Raw genomic sequence first — 7,291 nt, forward strand, 5'->3', positions numbered from 1 at the left:
TGCTCCAGTAGTGCCTTCAGTTGAATCCCACACAAGGGACAGAATGTGCAAGGGTTCCTTAAAAATGCATGAGGTGAAGCCCACACACACATCCTGAACAAACCTCACAAGCATGCAGTCACCCTTATGGAATGTGCACAAAGACCATTGCGGTACTGAAGACTCCTGCTGCTATATGCCAAAGCAATGGTTTTCACAACCCAGAGGAAAGATGGTGTCTAGGAGTAGGTTTTCCTGTGCATAGTTCAACTTAAAATATAATAGTGCTTCCTTTAATCATTCTTCATGAAGCAGTACTTCAAAGGTGGTTGCCAACTGTCTCCACCTGAAAGCCAAAGAGACAGGCAATGCAGCTGCCTGGTAAACCCCAGCAGTAAACAGATTCTGCCTTTGTAAATGTAGTCTTGCAATGTTACAGTAACCGTTCACTGATTTTGCATAACGCATGCCACTTATGACAATAGAATGTCCTAGTTGACTGTGTAGAAGTACTCTGAATAGTGTCAACAATCCTCAGATGGAGCGCAGTACCATATATACATATTTATATCAGATCCCCCACACCCAATAGATCTCCACCAAATTTTTAAACACCCAGAATGTCGGTTAGTTTCAGAAACCAAAGATTTAGGATGACCCGTGTTTCAATCTGCCACTGTGTTCAATCACAGTCTCCGAACTCCTATTTGTGTTTCGATGATTAACACCTTAAAACAATTTGTGTAAGTAGTCTTAACAATCCTTTAACACCAAGCTTTGTCTCCAGTGTTGACTTTCTCTTGACTACCTTAACTCTTCAACCATTTATACAATGAACATAATTCCAGCTATTCTGAAGTGCAGAAAAGCAACTTTGCGCTAATATGCATCACTTTGCGTTAGTAATGTGTTGCAATTTGGTGCAAAGCTGATATGCAAGACAGCTTTCCCCCTCGTCAGAATCAGCTGATTTAAGTTGATCACATGAACGGTTACGGTAGATCAAAGAGTATGTTTTTAAGGTGTTGAAGACAACATCTCTGGTGTTAAAAGGATGCATTTTCTGTTCACTGATCTTTTCTGTATGCCACTAGCCGCCAACAGAGGCAATTGTGGTGAGTACTTCTCCATTTGAAAGGGTTATTATAACTTCCTGGCTAGTGGACGTGGCCATAAAGCCATATGATTCAAAATAGCCACTTAAAAAGGCACTTAAAAACATTCTTGGACTCACTGAAAGACCAAATAGCAGAACCATAAACCGGTAAAAAAAACACTTAAAACTGAACACCAGGTTTTTTGGGTGAGGAAGGTTTGGCCACTAACATAAACCAGTTATCTGCAAAAAAAATGAACAAAACACATGTCACCATTCTTAAGTTGCACTACCTTGGTTGAAGGTACTTGGCCTGGAGTTCCAATGTGGCTTTCATTCTCCTTTGTGGGTATCGGACAACTCTTCCATCTCTTGTTCAAAGAGGAACTTTCCTCCTTAGGAATCTTGCCTGATGTGCATGTAAAAGAGGATTTTTTTAAATGAGTTGTAATCTGACGCCCTTCTTGATGGATTGTAGAACCCACCTTGACCAGTTGCAGACAACCCAGTTCTGTGAAGTGGGAGAGGTCTGGCAGACCATTCAGTTAAATGTGGTGTGCTTTACTCCCTCAGATGGAAGGGATACCACCCCACCCCAGTGTCACTGCTGCTGAAAAGCAAGAGTTAGACCGCTTGTTCTCTCACTCACAGAAGGCAAAATGCCAAGCTCCATCTGCTGCATTGTTGCAGACAGAAATAGAAGCGCTTCCCTTGAATTTGCAATAGAGTGGAGTCCTCATGGGGGTTGGTTGACCCTTGAGGGAATCAGCCTGGGTTCGCAGCTCCCCATTCTGTAATGGTTAGGCTGTCTGCTTTTTCTTTCTTTGCTTAGTCGAGGTAGAACATGAGATTTGCTTAACCTTTTCAGACCCACAGTCGTCATGCGTGGACTTCACATTTAGGGTTAAATGACCGCAGTGGTTTATTCTACTCAACTTTGGGTCCTGTGACCAAATGTTTAAAGCTCAAAATTTTCTCTAAAATTTTAGCTCAGATCTTAAGAGATTAAAGCAGATTTCATTCCACCGTAAAGTTTCTGGTTTGGTGGTCATATGCTGGAATACGACATGCAGGAAAGAAGAGGATCCCCTTCACAATCAAATGGTCTGCTCACCTGGGGGCAGGTGTTGCACTCAACCACTTTAACCCTTCAATTCTTCCTGAGGGCCCCTCCGTCTCTCAACACTGGATCTCCACCTACTAGGTTTTCTTGGTCAGCTAGCTTTTTCTGGAACTGAGAGATTAACTGGGTTCATAGTTAAAGCTTAGTTACAAATACCCTTACCATTGAAATGGGCTGTCTGCGTGCAAAAAAATGGGCACTCAGGTGGCACACACTGCATTAGGACCCAATTAGTGCTGTTCAAGAGATAAGTGTGTGCTCTTTGTGGGCTCTTTGAATGCAGCCTGGCTGTTAGAAATGATGAAATTAGGGCATAGTTTGTGTGGGCATCCCACAGGCACTTATATATCATATACCTTGTGTGTACGGCATTTGTGTGCAGTAAGAAAGGGGCCAGTACACACACCTTACTAATGACTAGATTGAGGCATGAACACACAGTCCAGCAGCACAACTCATAAGTGCATGCAACTCAACTCAATTCAGTTTTATTTATATAGCCCAATATTACAACAATAGTTGTCTCAATGGGTTCTCTAATAAACATGAATCCTAAAGAAGGTGAAGTCATAGAATTCAATAGGTAATGGCTAAACTAAACAGACAAAGCTAAACTTAATCCATGCCCTTAGACCCTTCTTTTCGCTCACATTTGCTTTACAAATACTTCACATTACACTTACCACATGCACGAAAATCATATTAATCATTTTCATGATGTTTCTTAAGGTGGCCTGACAAACCTCAATAAGACTGCAAGACAGATCTGCATTCCCCTTAAGACACAACCACTCCTGTCTACTTACCTCCATGGGAGCCGACAACCCAGAGCCTACCAAGCAAACTCCCAGGTCAGGATGGGGAGGAAAATATTTCTACTCGTGCCTATTGCTGTAATACATGTAATTGAAGCTAGATGAGGTATTGCTTGCCTACAATACTATAAATTGTGAACGTATACATCTCAACATTTATAAGCAGGGTTCTATACCTTGTATCCACCCGTTGTTAAACCAACTTAAAGACTTGATAAAACAGAAGGGAGATTTCTGTGTATCTACCACATGTCATCAAGCCTGCCGGCACTTTCTCTAGCCCCTTCTCTGTAAGAGTACTTGATTGCAAAAGGTGGGGATGGGTGTCCTACAGCCTGAACAGTTGCAAGCTGTTCTGCAATCAACCACCAGTTTTGCCTCTGCAGTGTGTCCAGAATGTAAAGCATCTATGACTTCAGTCTCTACTTCATGGTGCTGAACTTGTGATTTTGTTTTACAACTTCAATGAACTTTTCAACACTTGCTTTTAACTAGTTTTGCAAACCCTTATGTTCCATCCTGGCAGGAATTATTGCCGTGATTGTTGAGTCTTTTTAGTGGTTCTAAATAAAACGCATGACAATTACTTTATTATTATGTCTTTCAGAAAACAGCCTCAGAAAAAAGACTTTGTTTGTAATCAACCTTTAATGATAAAACCGGCTTGGGGACTGATTTGCTTTTTTAAGATCAAATGACTGTTCTTGCCGCAGTATTTTAATATATAAATACTTATAAAACACACTCCAGCATGAGTTATGTGATTTTTTTCTTCTTTATTATGCATTATTCTGCACCTGCAACATAAACTCTGGAGCAAGTTCTCTCTTTGTTCTAACAGCACTCTTTGTCAGACATAACAGCCTGTTTATTACTCTTTCAAATGGTGCTACAATGAGAAGCAGAGCAGATGCACTCAAGAAAAGATTGCCAACTATTTTCTGCTAATGCCAAACTGTTTATTTTGGAATCAACTGGTTTGGTTTTTGGTGCCTAAGCTCATCCCACAAGTGTTCCATGAGGTTGAAGTCAGTTCTGCTGGCATACCATTCCAATTCATGAGGTAGTCTCTGATCGCAGTCACACTTATTGGCAATTTAGAATAATCAATCAACCCATGAAGTATGTCTTTGGATTGTAGGATGAAGGGAAAACCCACAGATGCATGAAGAGAACATGCAAACTCCACAGAGGGGTCCCATCTGGGATTTGAATCAGGGTCTTCTTGCTGTGAGGCGAAAGTGCCAACCACTCTGTCACCGTGCAGCCCCATACTCAGTCTTTTGTCCATCATTTAGGTATTTCAGCAGATGACTTGTTTCATGATGAACAGGAAAGGTGAGAGTATAGTCCCCTGTGGTGCTGATCACCTGGTCAGACGTGTCACAAACTGTGGTCAGTTTGTCAGGTAATCCAGGAGGCGGGGCTGCTGTCGGTCTTCTTCTCAGTTTATTACGCCCCTGACACTTGCAAAGTGTGCATCCGATTAATTTTTCTGTTCCATAAACTGAAAAAAACTTTTGAAAAGCTGTTCACTTCATCCACAGTTTTTGTCAGATTTTGAAGGTAGCATTTATGGTTACACAGTATTTGTTTAAAATATTCCCCTTCTAATAGCTCTAGTTGTTTCTTTGATATCGTTGATCTTCATTGATTATCCTTGTCCTGTCTCATCTAGAGGTCAATGGCCTTGATCAATAACAATAAAGTGAAAAAACTGCTGAGGTTATGGAAAAGTACAATACACAAATTAGTAATTCAATTTAATTGGAAGTAACATAATTTCATTTTAGATGAGTGTTTTCTTCCAGAATTAGTAATATTGCTACTGTCTCTTTAAGTAGGATTGACATCATGCCAGTACCGCGCTCAGTCTCGCTCTGCCTGTAGAGGGGTGGGGCGTGGTGACCCACATGTTCTAGAGAGGCTGCCTGCAGTGTGACCATGGACTGACTAGATGACTGTAGACATGTAGAGACAGACTTCTCAGCTGAAGCATTGCTAATAGATTTTAACTTAATGGGTTTTAATCAAGGTTAAATTTCTGCATGAAAGATTAAGACTGCAATGCAGATCCTGTCTTAATCTAATAGAAATGTATCCAGCAAACTACGGCAGACGAGGTACAGCCATTTCAGTCGGTCCCAATGCCCTGCCGCTCAGACAGGCGGGGTCCTTCCAGCTCTTGGCTGAGCTGCACTGCAGGCTTGCAGCAGTATTGGGAGAGCCAGCCAGGACTCAGGCTTCCACACAGACTTGAATGCAGAGAAGCAGAAGGGTGGGGGAGGGGGCAGCCAGATGAACCACCACACATTTTCCATCACAGCAGACACTAGCTTCCATTTTCCCTTTGTCCTTTCATACTCGGTATCTCTGCTTTGTTTTTTCACCCTGTTTCTTTTATGACTGTAGGTATACAGGCAGTGCAATAATAATCTCCCATGGGTCCACCCATCCGCCAATCAAAAAGGCACACCTCTAATAATGTAGAAATTTAAGCTCTACTAAAAAGCCAGAGACAGGCAAGATTTTCTTAATGTCAGTTGGTCTTTCAGAGAGAAAAACATGCAGGAGCTTGTTCTTCCCTTTTTACCTTTAGTCTTTAACTCCTACAGCAGTGTTTACTGAGAGCCACCATGGGTAGAAGACAACCCCAAGAAACCCCAGGATTATTAGGGTTCAAAGTTTAGTGGTCAGAAACCCTTTGTGGATTTTGAAACGTACACATCTCTACCCTCTTGGCGTCCTGTGGCTAGAGGTACTTGATTAAAGGCAGGATGGAATAAAACGTTTGACTGCTTATTGCAGATGATTGGCGAAATGCTCTGCACAAATTTGTAATTGCTGTTTTTTGCAATTCCACTTTTCTTGTACCTTTGGTTGAAGTACGGTTTGTGGTATTCTGTTCATTTTGGACATTAGTATACAGTGTTGGGACAAGTTATTGTCAAAATAGTGACTTGAGTCTGACCGTTGCAGATCATTCCCATCTGCATATAATACAATACAAGAGGAGACAGGGTCACTTTAAGATCAAATTGAAATTAAAATTTTAAGGTTTCTGGTAGTTACTGTACTAAAACTTGTCAAAACTGAACTCTGGCTCTTTAGAAATGATGAAGCAAACTAAGAGCTTGAACAAGCCAACTGTGCTTTGCTTCAGTTAACCATTGAACTATCAGCTCTGTAATGGCTTTTATAAGAGAATCCTAGTAGCAGGTTTCGTCAACAATGGTCACTAAAAAAGTTGGGAGGCTTTGAGGATTTCGTAAGCATTGTGTCCTTAAGATTCACTGAATATTAAATGTCTGGAGCAAAAATAAATGAAAGAAAGCTCTTACAGTATGAGATAAAATGTCATACTCCCTTTGAGCATTTCAATCTGCCGGCTATTGGGCGGCTGGCGGCCAATGGCAATTAACATGGACGGCCGCCGTCAGGAGACATTTACACATCATCCTATCAGAGCTGCTACCGGCTGGAAATCCAGCTGCCACTGCCCTGTGGCTGCCCAACTATCGCCTGATTTCATAATGATGGTAATGAATGTAGACGGCCCGCTTTACTGACCAACGCCTGACCCCCGCCGCCGTCTACATTCATGACCTTGCCAACGGTTTTCAAAATAAATTGGGCAGCAGTATGATATCTTGAAGATTCTGCCAATGTCCCCCCCATCACATGCTGGCAGTTCTATTTGAGACCATAGTATAATGGTTACGTATTTAAAAGTTCTCATGAGACTTTGTTTCCTAGACAAATACATGGCTGTCAAATGAAGTCTGGGCAGTATTGCTGTAAAACTGTAGTTGGAAAGTTGAAATAGAATCAGTCCATCACCAAAAATGGCCATTTGTGCAAGAGCCTTTTTTGTTCCAGTCGTAAACTTATATAAACCGAAAGTAAATGGAACCATCTAGCTGAAGAATACTTTCCTCAAGTGGCCATTTTAGAAGTGAACTTGCCTCTGGGAAATTCAGAGTTTGATTTCAAAGACAAGCCACCTGTGTCACATCAAGGGTTGGATCTGAAGCCTTGGAGGGTTATTTGGATATCAAAGAAAAGTCCACATGAAGATGCTTGCTTGTAGGTTTCTATCTGTTTGGTTGCTCTTTTGGTTTGTTTGAGTGAATCTGAATAGTTTGCTAGATCACACACAGCTTAGATAATCTTCTGGAACTGCAGATATGTAAAAGATTTAGGTTAAAAATGAAACCTATTGCCAAGGGATTTAACACCATGACTGGTTCTAGGAAATAGCAACACAGCTATGAGGCT

Source organism: Oryzias latipes, chromosome 16, assembly GCF_053564925.1.
Source record: "Oryzias latipes strain Hd-rR chromosome 16, Olatipes_Hd-rR_3.1".
NCBI lineage: Eukaryota > Metazoa > Chordata > Actinopteri > Beloniformes > Adrianichthyidae > Oryzias > Oryzias latipes.